Source organism: Anolis sagrei, chromosome 2 (assembly GCF_037176765.1).
Source record: "Anolis sagrei isolate rAnoSag1 chromosome 2, rAnoSag1.mat, whole genome shotgun sequence".
Lineage (NCBI taxonomy): Eukaryota > Metazoa > Chordata > Lepidosauria > Squamata > Dactyloidae > Anolis > Anolis sagrei.
In genome coordinates, this window is record NC_090022.1 from 135,557,173 (window position 1) to 135,572,875 (window position 15,703).

Genomic DNA, 15,703 nt, shown 5'->3' on the forward strand with positions numbered 1-15,703 from the left:
TGAAGAAATAACAACTTGGACTGTCTACCATTTATCCAGTAGAGAGACTGTGAATGGAAACAATCTGCCATTAATAGCACTGTCACCACTCGAAAGCATGGTGATTCTAACCATGTGGCCAGCCGCAACCACACTATTGTTAAAAAAGAAAAAAGAAAGAAAGAAAAGCATTTCAACACCCCTTTTTTCTTTTTTGCAATAACCCTTGCTTCAGATACCACTGGCGCCTGCACACAACTTTGATTCTCATGCTAAGGATTTTCACTGGATGGCCCCAAATTCTGCTGTTGCATGTATGAGAGAAAATCATGCCTTTCTCTATACAGATTTCTACACATTGTCTACCCAGATTTCAAAAATGTGAAAGCTTGTGTTATGATTCTGATTACGATGCCCCTTTTCTGAACTAAGGACCCTTCCAGACAGGGCCAAAATGCGGGACTTGGTATGCTTTTACCTGAGGCATCCAAACCACACCTCAGATAATAGTGAATCAACACAGAGAACACTGAGTTTTCCCAGTTTGCTCCACATTAATTTGACACATGGAAAGATCTGGACCTCAATCTCCATAGCCATTCTGGTTCTTTGGGCTCCAGGAGCCTGAAAGAGTGGGAGGGTGCCCACTCTCTCCTCTACAGGCCCCCATTTCCCCTGCAAAAACAAAACCTGCCAGCAGAGCATGCCCCTTTTGCAGAGTACTCTTGACATGAGAAAATGGCACATTAGGTGTGTGTGGAGGGAGGCCGCTCTAGAAGGTTTTTTGGGGGAAAATAGGGGGGCTGGAGGGGGGCTTTGGTTGGCCTGGAATGGCATATAGCTGTCCCTCAAGGGAAAGCCCAGGGCTTGGGTTGGGACTGGAGACAGAAACCTGGGAGGAAGCAGAATGTTTTAATCCTTTCCTCTCAGGTTTCTGCCATGTCTGGAAGGGCCCTGTGTTTTGCACCATTTTCACAAACTAGGAAAATGGTACATTTCCCAACTTGATGGTGTCTTATTTGAAATAAGGTGGATTGATGTGTTGTTGAAGGCTTTCATGGCTGGACTCACTGGGTTGCTGTGAGTTTTCCAGGCTGTATGACTATGTTCCAGAAGTATTCTCTCCTGACATTTCACCCACATCTATGCCAGGCATCCTCTGAGGTTGTGGGATTTGTTGGAAGCAAGGCAAGTGTGGTTTATATATCTGTGGAATGTCCAGGATGGGAGAAAGAACTCTTGTCTGTTTGAGGCAAGTGTGAATGTTGCAACTGGCCACCTTGATTAGCATTTAATGTCCTTTCAGCTTCAAGGCTTGGCTGCTTTCTGCCTCCCAACAAAGGATTCCCCCAGGCAATACCTTGATTTTTTTTTTAAAAAAATGAAAAACAAACATTTGTTTTGCCATTTTATAGAAGGGATACCATTATATTAAACCACTGTAGAGAATAGGACTTGAGCATCCATGATTTTTAGTATCTACATGGAGCCCTGGAATCAAACTCCAATGAATACTAGGGGGCCATAACAATGAAAAGTTGGAAATATATATTTGCTCTGATTGGATTTGCTCTGAAATCAGTGTTTGGTGGGACAAAATACTATCCAGATCACTGTCTTAATAAAGAGAGCTGCCTTAATATGTCAATATAAAAGTGTTTATTAAACATTTGGAAGACAGACATAAATAGCACAGAGCAGGAGGCTGTTATGCAGGCTTCAGTGTCATGCAATTGTGCTGTCATCCAACTGAAACAGTTTACAGTGACATTTCATTCATCTAACTGAAACCAGATCCTATAATAAAAAAGAGAGGAGGTTCTTGGCCATTCAGGGTTGACAGCAGGACAGAAGGAGCCCCCGGTGGCGCAGTGGGTAAAACCCTTGTCCAGCAGGAATGAAGACCAACAGTTCGGAGGTTCGAATCTGGAAAGAGCATGGATGAGCTCCCTCTTTCAGCTCCAGCTCCTCGTGCAGGGACCTGAGAGAAGCCTCCCACAGGGATGATAAAACATCAAAAACATCCAGGCATCCCCTGGGCAATGTCCTTGTGGACCAGAAGTGACTTGCAGTTTCTCAAGTCTCCTCTGACATGAAAAAAGCAAGACAGAAGAACACCATAGCAGAAAACTAAAGCTGGCTCCTCCAAAGCACAGACTCATGGCTTCCAAAGCCTAAAGGGACAATTCCTCTCACCTCATTTGGGCTCCTGATTTGAGAAAGAACATAAAACTTTAGTTACTTCTTCCTCTTTAAGATGAGATGGTGTGAATAAGAGTGAGTAACACCATTTAGACCAGTGGTTTTCAACCTGTGAGTCCTCAGATGTTTTGGCCTTTAATTCCCAGAAATCCTAGCAGCTGGTAGGATTTCTGGGAGTTGTAGACCAGAACACCTGGGGACCCACAGGATGGGAACCACTGATTTAGACATATGACCTCTTCACACGGGGCATGTTTGCCTCATTTTGTTGCTTTTATGTGCAAGGACAGCCACCACACAATGCATAGCAGGTGCTGCCCACATTACTCCCAAAGTGGAGAAGCGCAGAAAAGTGCTTCTTCCCCCACTACGGGGAGGAAAGTGTTGTTTGAGTAGTTCCAATGATGGCAGAAAGGGTTGCAGGGCATTGCTGCATGTTACCGCCCTTTCTGCTGTCTGACGGGGGAGGGAAAGGGTTCCAAAGGTTGCCTAGCCCTCTCCTGTTCCCTCCATGTGATGAGGGGAGGAGGGGGGATGCACAGGGCGCCACAAGCTGCCCTGCATGTCTTCCCTTTAGTTGGTGATTGCTAGCACAATGGTATGGCCTGAAAGGACCGTGTGAAGAGGTCTCTTATTCAGAACTGGTAAACTATATCTGACTTTATTTGCATATTGATTTCTACAAATCCTATCACATGATGCACGGTCTGTTTTGTGGTTAATCCATAGGCACCCATGGGCAAAGGATCTGCTGAAAGTACCTTTTGTGAAACAGGAAACCATTAACTTCTCCTTTATTTCTCTGCATATATCAAAGATGTTGTTTTTGAAGTGTGATGGTACATATGTCTGCAAGTCATCTGAAGCTCACCCTATGTTAATAGATTGTGGGATTTGTATTGCCAGAAGTGCTTTAATAAGAACATTGGTTTTCTCGTTGAAAAAAAGTGGCTTAATAGATCGTGGGGAATGCATTGCTATAAGCGGTTTAACAAATCATGGAGTTTCCCACTGAAAAAGCGATTTAACAGATTGTTGGGTTTCCCACTGAAAGAAGTGGTTTAACAGATTGTAGGGTTTGCGTTGCCAGAAGTGGTTCAGCAGATTGTAAGGTTTGCATTGCCAGAAGTGACTTAACAGTGGGGTTTACATAGCCAGAAGTGAATTAAATGTGTAGGTGTGTTGGAACATCTGACAGAGTAGGCGGAATCATCCATGCACTGTGTGATAAGTCAAAGGCGCATTATTTTATTATATGCAGAAAGAAGAGATCCAATGTGATCAGGTGGGTATGTGTACAGGATGTAGCCAGTCCTCATCTAACCCTCTTAAACCAAGGTTTGCCTACTTATAAGGCATTTTTTGTGATGTGTGTGATAAGGACCTTAATCTAAGTAAGGAGAGGTACAAACCCAGATCCATACATACCAATCTACACCCACCTTACCCCAAAATTATTAATTAATTTATTTATTTCCCCGCTCTTTTAACCTTTTGGCCTCACAACCAGCAACAATTTGATGCCGAACAATCAAACAGATTAAAAAAATAACAATCACAATTAAAACCAGCAATAAAACATGAATTGTTAAAACTGCTATTAAAATCATGCAAGCAGTCCAAAATCAGTCCATTAGTCCACCACTTTAAGATATCTCAAGTATTACATTGCTATAATTACTGCTCAAATGCTTGGTTCCATAACCATGTCCTAAGTTTTTTTCCCCCTGAAAGATAGGATGGAGGGAGCTGTTCTGATTTCATTGGGGAGGGAGTTCCACAGATGAGGGGCCACCACTTAAAAGGCCTTGTCTCACATCCCACCAGTCATGCTTGTGAGGGTGGTGGGACTGAGAGAAGGGCATTCCCAGACAATCTTAAACTCCATGATGGTTCATAGGAGGAGATACGTTCAGACAGGTAAGCTTGAACTGAGAATAACCCCTGCTTGTCCTGAGAATTGGAGAAAATGTCCAGGTCTGGGAATGTTATGCTGTGAGCATGTATGTTCAAGAGACAGGCAGAGACAGATATAGAAACAATTTGATCCAGGCAGCTTTATTGCTGTTTGCTTTTCCATTTCAAATGTTCATTATTTATTTCTGTAAGTATTCCCTATATACAGACATTTCCTCCCATCATTGATTGCAGTTTCTGCATTATGCCAAATCAGTGTATTTGGGGAACACTGTTGCAATCATGATCTGTCATGAAAAATGGGACATTCAGTTACATAACCTTGCGCCAGCATGCTATTTCCCTTTATGAAATCATGAGAAGTATTGAGGGAAGGGGGTGTTGTGTCATGTTGCTTGGTTTTGTTTTGCAGACACACTGTCTTTCCCAGCCACTGTATACAACGAAATCCAGATTTCTAACAAATCTTCAGGAATATGGATATTCCGGTTTGTTCTACTTGTTTCAGTTGGGCATCTCTCAGACCAGGCATGTAGCCGTGGGGGGGGGGGGGGGGGCTTGAGGGGCTTCAGCCCCCCCACCCCAATATTCTGATGGTGGTCCGTGAGAAGGCCTTACTGGTACATTATTTAAACTGTAATGTTTATTCATATCATGATCTGATCACCATGCTCAATATATTCCATATGCATGGGGGTATTGGGGTAACGATACAAAAGGTTTGCTAGGATAGATCCTCTCTCACTCAAACTCACCCCCCCCCCCCCCAAATCAAAATCCTGGCTACGGGCCTGTCTCAGACCTTTCCTCATCAGCCTGATTCAGTTCAGAACCTGTCTAAATCTAATCACATATCTGTTACTTGCTGCCTGAAACCATTCTGAGTTTTGGCAAAGTTGATCTATTTCATTCTCTGAGCCAAAACATTTCGAAGAAACACCCATCTCTAGTTCTTAGTCAATTAATTCACATGTTTTTCAATTTGCAAGTTTGAGATTTTGAGGTTTTTTTCCCCAAATTTCTAATTCCAAGGGGCCTATGTTCCAGCTTCTGAAAAATAGAGAACTCAAATCCTCACTTCCAGATCTTGCTGGCAGAACATTAACGGAGGCTCTAAATAAGACATGATGTAATCCAATAATGCATTCAACAATAGGTGTAAAAGGCAGTTCACTAACAATAGAAGGATCAGGTTAGACCACTTTCTCGCAACACAACACAAACTCTTTACTATTTTTAATTAACAAAATGGGTTTATTTTTCCACTTCACACAACAATTCCTAGCTACCAACAGTATGTGGGAATGACTACTGGTGGGCATTGGTTTTGTAATAGGATTGTATAACATAAGTTAGAAAATGCAAACTTGGTAGGTTTATACATAACATGTACATAATGTGCCCACCACACAGCTGTTCAGTGTAGAAACTTAAGCCATCATCACAACAAAATGTCTCTTTAGTAAGAGTGCTTCAGGTCACCATTCCAGCCGGTCTTGTAATCCCTCTTTGGGCTCACAAATTTAGAAGAGGTATAAAAAAAATCTATAAGACAATATATTGTATATGTGTTCTGAAATTATGCTAAATAGTGCCAAAATTAAATTTTAGTCCAAGTATGGATATGTGTGTGGTATCAGAAAGGATTTTAGTAAGAAAAGTGTGATATTTAGGCATCTTAATCAGAACAGCACAAACGTTTAGGGTTTTTTTGGCTATATTTTGTTGACTAGTCATGTGCACTCAGGTAGACCTTGATCCGTTTTGTGTCCCGACTTCCGGTCAGGGCCTCAATCCATTTCGATTGAGCCTCCTGAAATCGGGAGGTCAGGGTTTTTTTTTTTTCTGTTTTCGGCCTTGTGAGGCCTGGGCTCGTAAACCCAAAGCTTGCACCCATAGGCCCAAAGTGCCGGGGTGCCTACAGCTCGGCTGCAGGCCTTGCAGGCCCTGGCACTTTGGGCCTATGTGCGCAACAATCGATCCAAAAAGTAGGCTTAGAGCCAGTACCCACTCTTGCCTGCCTTTCACATTGAGTTTATTTTCATTCCAGGAGGGGCCTTCCCATTTCGTGCCATCTGAATGGATGGAACAAAACGGAAACACGAATCAAACAGATGAGGCAAATTTTGAGCCCATGAGTATTGGCAACATCTAGGAAGAATGTGCACAATTCAAGCTGAAGGAGAAGGAAATGTGTTTGACTTAAAAAAAAAAAAAAAGAATGCTTGCAGGGTTGCCTGCAATTTAACAGTATGATCTGGGCCAACAGTGCACACTATCTATTTAAAGAGCTAAAGGCCAGAATAACGCAACCCCATCATTGCATTCTGAGAAAATGATAGCAAAACTCAGGGCAGCATTCCTCTGTTTGGCTGGAGGAGTCTTTGCTACTCATTTTATTTATTGAAAGTATTTCTGTATAATGTGTCAACCTACAAGGGCTACTGAAGTACACCAGCTTCCAGTAAATATCGTTATTTTTCTTGCTTTAATATAACTTTGCCCTGCTTTAGGAAAAGTCAAGGGATATTCTGGGGCACTGCTTAAACTGTGGGTCCCAGCCCCAAATGGGGGTCCCCTTAGCTCAGTGTTGTGTTGTTATAAATTGACAACAGTAAAAGGTTTCTGAATATCACCTAATGGCTGTTTTAAACTCTACATGAATCTGTTGTACAATGTTTATAGCTGTCCCTGCAAAAGATGCTTCAAGCTGTACTTCATAAAAAGGAAAATCAGCCTCATGAGGAAGCTTTGCAAATGCTGATGTGTTATCAGTAAATGTTTCATTTTATACCTATTTTATATACTTATGTACCCGGGGTCATTCAAAAATTGGGCAAAAAGCAGTTATGAATGGAAAAGATTTAAGAAACCTGCTTTGGAGTATCCTGAGGATACATGGAAGTTTGGCCAGTTGGATTAGGTCCAATTTAGCTTGATCTCTGTCCAGATGGACACTGTGCCATCACCCTTTTCTTGTGCTTGTGCAGGGAAGGGGATGGCTCATTCCCATCATACCACCTGCCTGTTGTAGTTGCACCTGTGATTTCAGAATGGGGCACGCACATGAACAGGATTTAGAAGAGTGTGGACCTCCATGGCCAATGAGAGTGGTGGCAGCAATGACAGATAGGGAGAGGTGACAGTCTATGGGGGCCATGTGGTCTCAATCTGGTTGGAGTATGAGGATGCCAGTGCAGCACTAGAGTGGGTTCAGGCAGGTGTATCTGCCTCGAGCTTAAGTGGAAAGTATAGATTGAGCCCCAGAGTCCAATTTTAAAACAGTTAAAACAGCAATTCCAAACCCTGAATCCTATGCATTGCAGGACTGCTTTGGCTGCCCCCTGGAAACTTAAAAGAGATGGGTCCAGTTTTTTTAGAGCTTTGAGATCAACACCAACATCTTCAACTGAGTTCAGAAGCAAACTGGAAACTAGTTTCCCCATGATAGCTCTTTCAGGAATTAATTTCCCTTCCTAGGGGTAGATTTCATCAGTGTTCTTAATTAGGAGTCACTTGTAAGCCAGATGTTTGCATCTCAGGGACTCAGGGAATAGGTAATTATAAAAGAGAAAGAATGAATATGGAATGGCTGGTTGGTGCTGCTGGATAATGATTTTAACAGGACATCAGTGATTATATGTTTTTAAATGGCTTATATATGCTTTTTAAATATTGAGTTGAATGTTTTTAGCTGTATTTTTATGAATGCATGGCACTGAAATTGCTATTTTTGTGAGCTGTCATGAGTTGCCGCAAGGCTGAGAAAGGCGGGCTACAAATGCCGTAAATAAATAAATCTGTACACCATTTACAGCACTCCTTTTGCCATGAGATCCTGCTTGTGTGTTCAAGGGTGCATTTCTGATTCAGATCAAGCAAAAGTGGCTCACTTCTGATCCACTGGGGGCACCACTAAATGAGCATGACTTAGTCTAAAACAATAGGGCAGAGATTTTCCCAGAGCTTCAGATTCAGATTGAGAGTTTTTAACTTATTTTTGCATATACCCCCTCAACCCAATTGATACAATTGACAATAGTAGGGGTCTTTGGTTAAAGTGCTTCTAGTTTTAAGAGGGATGGCCTAAATGACCTGTCAAAGTAATTCCCAAGATTTTCACAATTATTTTAGCTGAAACTCTGGTTCACTGCAACCATTCTAAAAATATTCACACAATGGATCTGTGGACACCTTTACTGTATACATAGTGTTTATACAAATTGTCCATACACACACACACAACAGAATTTCTCTGAGACATGTAAAAGCATGGAATTCAAAGCTGGAATTAATGTGGATGCTATTTTCCATCTCTTGTTACTAAAATACCAATAGTCATAAGTTACATATTTTGGAAATTCCAGTGGCAGTAAGTCCATTAGAATTTTTTTCCTTCCTTCCATTTGCCTATTTTTCACTGTCAAAATTGTATGCATGGGGCCACAACTGAGAAATGTGTGTTTGTAGCTGCAGGCTATGAACATGTGGATCTGCAAGCAGTGTGAGTTGGGTGGGGGAGAGAAACAAAGACAAAGTATCACAGAAAGTGCTAAGGGATATTGTCCTTAATATCTTTCCTTAATACATTTAATACCTATTTTAGGAAATAGCAACACTAGCACAAAATAACCTCAGAAAAAAGAAATAACGAGGTATGCTTGTTATGCAAGCTACCCACAGTATTTACTGGAACCAGTTATGGAAAAATTAGTCAATAGAGATGTACTTGGAGCCTGGGAGCTAGAGTGTTCATCAGACCAAGAGACACAATGTCACGTAACTTTAGGGGGGATGAGTTTTTTCTGGTATGAGGAGCTGAGGTATTTGGACTGACAGAGTGAAATAAGTATCTCAGACCAACTGGCAAGGTGAGGTCAGAATCAATTGGAGGGAAGCTGATTAAGGATTATCCCATGAGGGTAAGAAAGTGTCATGTTACCATGACCTTTTGTCCAATTGTGTTAGAAAGCAAATCATATCATTTCACAGATGCTATCACATATTATTCTGCCTTGCTTTTTCTCCCCAAACAACCTGTTTTTACTCTAACAACCACCATGTCGGACTACACAGAGAAGCCATTGAAATCCACAAACATGTGGACAATTTCAACAGGAAGGAGGAAACCATGAAAATGAACTAAATCTGACTCCCAGTATTAAAAAAATCCCTCTAAAATCAGGACAACAAATAAAGAGGAACACTCAAACAACAGAGGAATTCCTGACATGAAACAATCAAGGCCAGCTAACACCTCCCAACGAAGGATTTCCCCAGGCAGGAATCAGCCAGTCTTTGAAGCTGCAAGGCCATTCAATACTAATCAAGGAGGCCAATTGCAACATTCACACTTTCCTTAAACAAACAAGAGTTCTTCCTCCCACCCTTGACATTCCACAGATATATAAACCTCGCTTGCCAAGTTTCCAACAGACTTCATAACCTTTGAGAATGCCTGCCATAGATGTGGGTGAAATGTCAGGAGAGAATGCTTCTGAAACATGGCGATATAGTCTGGAAAACTCACAGCAACCTAGTGATTCTGTCCATGAAAGCCTTCAACAACTCAATATGTTTTTAGATTTATTACATGAGTGAGTGCAGTTCCCGCTCTATTCCCAAGAAGGCAGGAGACACCGTTCTGACCCAGTTTCTCTCCATGGGTTCTCCCTCCCAATTACTCCACTCCCAAGGAGACATCATTCTAATCTCATTTCTCTCCATAGGCTCTTCTGCTCTTCCAATGAATTCATTTTTATAGATGGCTAACTCTAGTTTTCAAAAATGGAAAGAAAAGCAGGACAAAAACACAATTTTGAAAGATTAGAAACACTTCTTCTTCTTCTTCTTCTTCTTCTTCTTCTGTTTATTTATATCCTGCTTTTTCTCTCCACAAGGAGATTTAATAAGTGGAAGCACATAGCAATCTACTGCAGTTGGGCACTTTTGACTGAATACATTAAATTTAAAAAAATCAGTGTAAGGATCAGACAGGTTATCGCTGCTTTGTAAGAGACTTGCCCTTATCTATTCTTCCCTCATGTAACCTTTAACACCATATCTTTCTTCCTACCCAGAGTTCTACTCACATTTTATTTTCTCCTTGCTGCCAGTCCCAGATTTATCCCCTATTCTCAACCCTGTGGCAGGAGCTCCCAGTGGCACAGTGGGTTAAACCCTTCTGCTAGCAGGACTGAAGACCGATAGGGAGAGGGTGGATGAGCTCCCTCTGTCAGCTCCGGCTCCCAATGTGAGAAAGCCTCCTACAAGGATGGTAAAACATCAAAACATCCAGGTGTCCCCTGGGCAATGCCCTTGCAGACGGCCAATTCTCTCACATCAGAAGCAACTTGCAGTTTCTCAAGTTGCTCCTGAGATGGAAAAAAAAACCCTGTGACACTCAATAAGAAGCCCTTATTTTGTGTCTCTACAGATCAAGCTCTTACCAATGTCCTCTGAAGCACCAAAGGGTGTGAAATTGGGTGTCTAGTGTTGCTTGCTTTTCAGCCCAAGGACAGTCCCTGCATCTGCTGCAGGGAAGCCTAGTACTATTAGCATTCTGGTCATTTGATCATTACAATATTCAAACAGAATTTATCATCATTTGCTTATGGAGTCAGATCCTCACACTCGGAACCTCTCATTATCATCTTTAGAAATGAAAGCTTGCCACAGCAATTATCAATATGGGCAATGTGACCTCATTTAAATCAACCAACCAGTTCTGTTTTTTAAAATTCTTTGTCAGTTCCTAGTTACTCAGTAATGCAGGGAAGAGTGATGAACTGTTCAACCAATGATTTGCCTTGTTTCATCAACACAAAAGCACCAAAATTCTATTATTGCCCAGCCATGAAGCCAATATTTTAAAAGCTTCCTACGATATACCCGGAGTCCCCAAATCCACTCACCAGTTTCTTCACCAAGAGGGCAGCTACCACCATCAGCACCAGGGCAGATTACTACCTAGCTAGAACCACAGCAATTGCTGAAGTGGAACAAAACTGTGTGCTTCTTAATTTTCACATTTAAGTTCCCACTCCACCCCATAAGGCAACCCTGCTTAGCTAGCCTTTTCTGTCTTGAGGTCTTCATTCTATGGGGTGCTAAGCAACCTTGGCTCCAACAGTTCATTGAGCATTTAGGACAAACGGGCACTTCACAATAGCCTTGGCAGCCATTCAGACTTGTGCTTCCGCATTAAGTGTTAGATACTTCCAAAAAGTTAAACAAAACCAGCAAGAAAGAGGAAGGGGGGGGGGAGTTGTGTGTAAAAGTCAACTAGGCTCAGAAACATTGTTGTGGCTTTGCTACATTCTCCCTTTTTTATTATAATTGGATCTTCTGTTTACACTTGCTTCTGATGTTCTGCTTAACGGTGTCTCTTTCAACTTCTGTTAATGTTTTAGCATTAGTTTTTCAGATTTTGTATGTTTTATACGGTGGGGATTTTTGTTTTTTGTTTTAACTTAACAGCATCACAATGGATTGAGTGTTGTTGTATAGTTTGAGCAACACTTCAAGAGTCAGTTTGACAGCGGATGTGACTTACAAGTATTTGAAATAAATAAATAAATTGGTTGTTCTAAAAATATACAGACGGCCAGCCTTTTCGGAGGCAGACAATTAAAATAATCTGTGTATGATTTTTGTGAGGCTTTCTTTGCTGCTACACTCTCCTAGTGAAGAGTTTCTACTGCTTCTGATTAAAAAGTCTCTTAAGCTGCAGAAAAAAGATTATTCAACACTGAAGGACTGGTTCAAGGTGGAGCTTAAATAGATGATGTATTGAATTGTGCAGGGGCGGGGGGGGGGGGGGGGTTAAAAGAAGAGGCTTTTCTTGTTTCCGGATTAATTTGATGAGAGCAACCAGAGTTGGAAGACAAGAAACTAAGATCTACTGTATAAACTAAAAAACTAAGTTAAAAATGACCTACCCCCTATCCCCACCCTTACCCCTCAAGAAAGCAAAAAGACTGGGTCCATTTATCCACAGGTCAATGTAAGTTCTCTCCCTTAACTCTTTTGAAAAAGTAACCATCTGTGATTGCAGTGGTGAAAGGTGAGAGTTTAATCTGTTTTGGGAGAAGCTAAAAGAAGCCCATATTCCCTCTGTTGTGGTGCCACTTCTATCCTTTTTGAGTCCTTGTGAAGGAAAATGATGGCAACTAAGAGTGACTAGACCTCTGAGATGGTGCTAGACCTTTCCATGCTCTGTGGATTGACCCATGATTTATCCAGGGTTAAATCAAAATCCATAATGTTGATTCCAAAACCTGCTCTCAACTTATGAATGAAATCAGCTGATAAATGAGTATATACAGTAGGTCTACACAGCCAGATCCAAGAGTTTAGCTGGAGGAAAAAGAGACAAGAATGAAGACATTCCCTCTCCAAATGAAATTTTGCTTCAGTACACAACACAATAATAATAATAATAATAATAATAATAATAATAATAATAATAATTCCATAATAATATTTTCAGTGACTCACCCTTTGCAAAACTAGAAATGTGAATGCTTAAGCAAAGATTCACTTGGGGAGCAGTCTTCTTATTGAGGGGAATCCCCCCCCCCCCATTCTCCAGAGAAACAACTTTTCTCAGATAAATGATATGTAACATGGGGTATTAAATTATCAGCGGGATGTTTCAGAACAAGTGCCCAGAAGTTCTCTAAATGTGAAGGCCATGGCAGTATGAAACAGGAATTTTTTCTGACTTACTGATTCTTTCCCTTCATCATTTTTGTCATTCATTCATTCATTCATTTATTCATTCATTCATTGAATCAATCAATCATTTATTTATTGTGTTTATGTATTGCCTCTTGCCTTCTAGGTCCCCCAAGGCAATGTACAAAAACTGTGAACATTGAGTGCATAGATTAAAACTTTGTAAAAGAAACTAAACTTATAATTCTGAATTTGTTTACACTGGAGGTCATTAAGCTGCTGTTATCCCAACAATTATGTTCTCCCACGGCAACATGCATCAGCAGTAAGACAAAATGCCAGCTCGATGGTCACAACCATGATCACAACCAACATAAGTACAGGAGGGGAAAGTGTACAAAAAAAGCTCCTTCTCAGTAAACCATTGGTTCCTTATCACACTAAAGTTTCCTTGAGCAAAGTCCTGTTCAGGATCATTGTAAAGCAAGGCTCTTTATTTTGAGAAAGGTTTTTATTTTTATACTTTATTTATATGACTTTTCCTTCCCCTTTCTGTGAGAAAATCCATTTCTTCTCTCTTAAATGATTTTCTTCTCAGATTACACCAGGGGATTCAAGATGACATTACCTGACAGCAGCTGTAGTGTCCTTGATTTCTCAACCTAGTTATTTAAATATTTTCTTGAACTCCACAGTTCTAGAGTTTCTATGATTCTTGAATTCCTTTTCTTGATCTTTCTAGACACTATACTCCTATTGATGCCGCTTAAAACTGAATTGTCTGTTTAGCCCCTGCATCACGCTCTGGACTCATATTCAACTTGTGATCTAGTCCAATTCACTGCATTCTTTTCATTCTAGGTGTCACTCATCCTACATCTGTGCCTTTCTCCCTGTTGAAATTTGTATTGATAGTTTTGGCCCAGCTTTCTAACCTCTTAAGGCCATGTTGAATTTCGGTCCTGTCCTGTGCGATGTTAGAGGCACCATCTAATATATCTGTAAATTTGATATGTTGCCCTTATTACATCATCAAAGACATGTATAAAAGTGTTGACTACAATTCACAGAACACACTAACTCATGGAACTCCTGTGTTAAATGGTGATATTAAGAATATATCTTTCTTACCCTGTTTGGTACTGGACTGAGGAGAACACAAGAAGAAGAAATCATGTCTACTCAGTGATCTTCCCTTTGGGTAGTTTCCAAATAAGTTTTTCATTCATTCCAAGTGCTGGAACTTCTTGACACAAAGGTTCTGTCCAACTCATCCCATCTGTATTCTGATGATCTGCTGCCTTCCATCCTACCCTGTTCTTTCCTTCTGACAGGCCTTTTGAGTGTCTTGTTGCCATTCTCCTTGCCCCAAACAGTCACAATGGGTGCAGTGTTTCGCTTTGCTTCTTTTAATACTGTGCATGCAACTCACATTCTTCCAAAACAGAGAACTCGGCTTTCTAGTCAGGAAATAAATGTAAGGAAACACTCTCACAGTGAGGAAAGCCACAACAATTTGCCCTCATTTGATGATGAAACATCTTGTCCCTATCTGACTTTTTTTTCATTCATGTGTCATTTCAATATTTCTGAATGCATGATGAAAATAACCACAAGATTTTTAGTTTTTCTACTGGAACATTCTGCATGCTTTTCAAGATGACATTTAGGGAAGATGATCAGAAATTTAAAAGAAATGTAGCAGACTACAACTCTAGAGACCAGAGACACCTACTTTGGCAACAGTTATGTGCTGAACACACAGTGTAGCTGCATCTCACCAGACTAAAAATGTAGTATTTTTTTAAAAAAAATTCTAATATCTATGATTACTCCAAAAACGTTTTGGAGGGCCTCGGATCACAGGATGCTTCGAGACCAATGGCAACTTATCTTATCAGGGGCCACTGTAGTCCTCCTGTGCCGTCTTGAATCCCCCTGTTGGGGTAGAGAAGTGTGGGGTACAAGTATGGCAAATAATAATAAATAATAATAATAGTGGTGGTTTGTATATTGGTTTAGAACTCTGGGACACCAGGGCATGAAAGTTAGAAAGTTTGCCCATGCCTTTATATTTGTAACCAAGAAAGAGAGTCAGTGGGATGAATCTGTGCCCCCCCCCCCGGGGCAACACTTCCCCCATTACACATGGAAAGCATTGTCCTTGTGGTGAGGATCTATGATGGCTCCATGTTGGGAGGGAAGCTCTGTAGATGCTTCCACTCCACTGGTGTATGGGGCCTCCGCCAGAAATCCAGTGATGTTATGGAATGGTCACTGTGAAGATCCCTTACCTTACCAGCCTGGGTGGCAGGGCCTAGGAGAGACAGGCCAGTTAGTTACAGCTTTGGAGGGCCTGGCAGAGGGCAGCAGGAGCCATTTTAGTTTAGGGAAAGCTCCATTTCAGAGAGGGGGAGTGGCCTAGGCCTGAGCCAGCCTTAGAGCAGCCAGGATTGGTTTATTAAAGGGGGGGCGGAGTTAGACTGTTTGGAGGGAAAGAAAGAAGCTTTTTCAGTGAGTCAGTCTGTTGATGTTAGAGTTTAGAGCAGGATTAGAGAAGTTTTTAGGAGTTCTTGTTAAGAATAGGCAGTTTGCCTGAAGTTTGCCAGCGAAGTAAGCTGTGGCAAACTGGGTACAGCTATTTAGGGAAGGAATAGCTGGGTTTTATATTTGTAACCAAGAAAGAACCATTCTCATGCAACCGTTACGCTTTCAAGAACCAAAACATTTTATCTGTAACAGCCAAGCTTATTAGACAGCATTCACTTCATTCTGTACCTCTATCAATAAACTTTACTTGATTATTTTTAAAACCTAAAAAGCCTGAGTCAAGTGTACATTTGTGGATTTAGTCCCTTTTCCTTTTAAATCAACCTCACCTGTTTTCCTTTAAAGAAGCACATAAGAAGATAAAGTGCTTAGTGAT

General features: G+C 41.1%; 1 protein-coding gene across 5 annotated transcripts in view; it reads right to left on the reverse strand.

The window, feature by feature from the left end:
• Positions 1 to 15,703, reverse strand: part of KCNJ16 (potassium inwardly rectifying channel subfamily J member 16) — a 64,785-nt gene that overhangs the window by 12,651 nt on the left and 36,431 nt on the right. The window contains exon 1 of one of the 5 annotated variants that reach the window (XM_060764218.2): positions 13,909 to 14,165. The exons of 2 other annotated variants lie outside the window; for them this stretch is intronic. The gene's annotated coding sequence lies outside the window, so the exon portion shown is untranslated. Of the gene's footprint in view, positions 1 to 10,190; positions 10,360 to 11,012; positions 11,202 to 13,908; positions 14,166 to 15,703 lie in introns of those variants that run through there. 2 more of the 5 variants (XM_060764216.2, XM_060764217.2) reach the window with 2 other exon arrangements.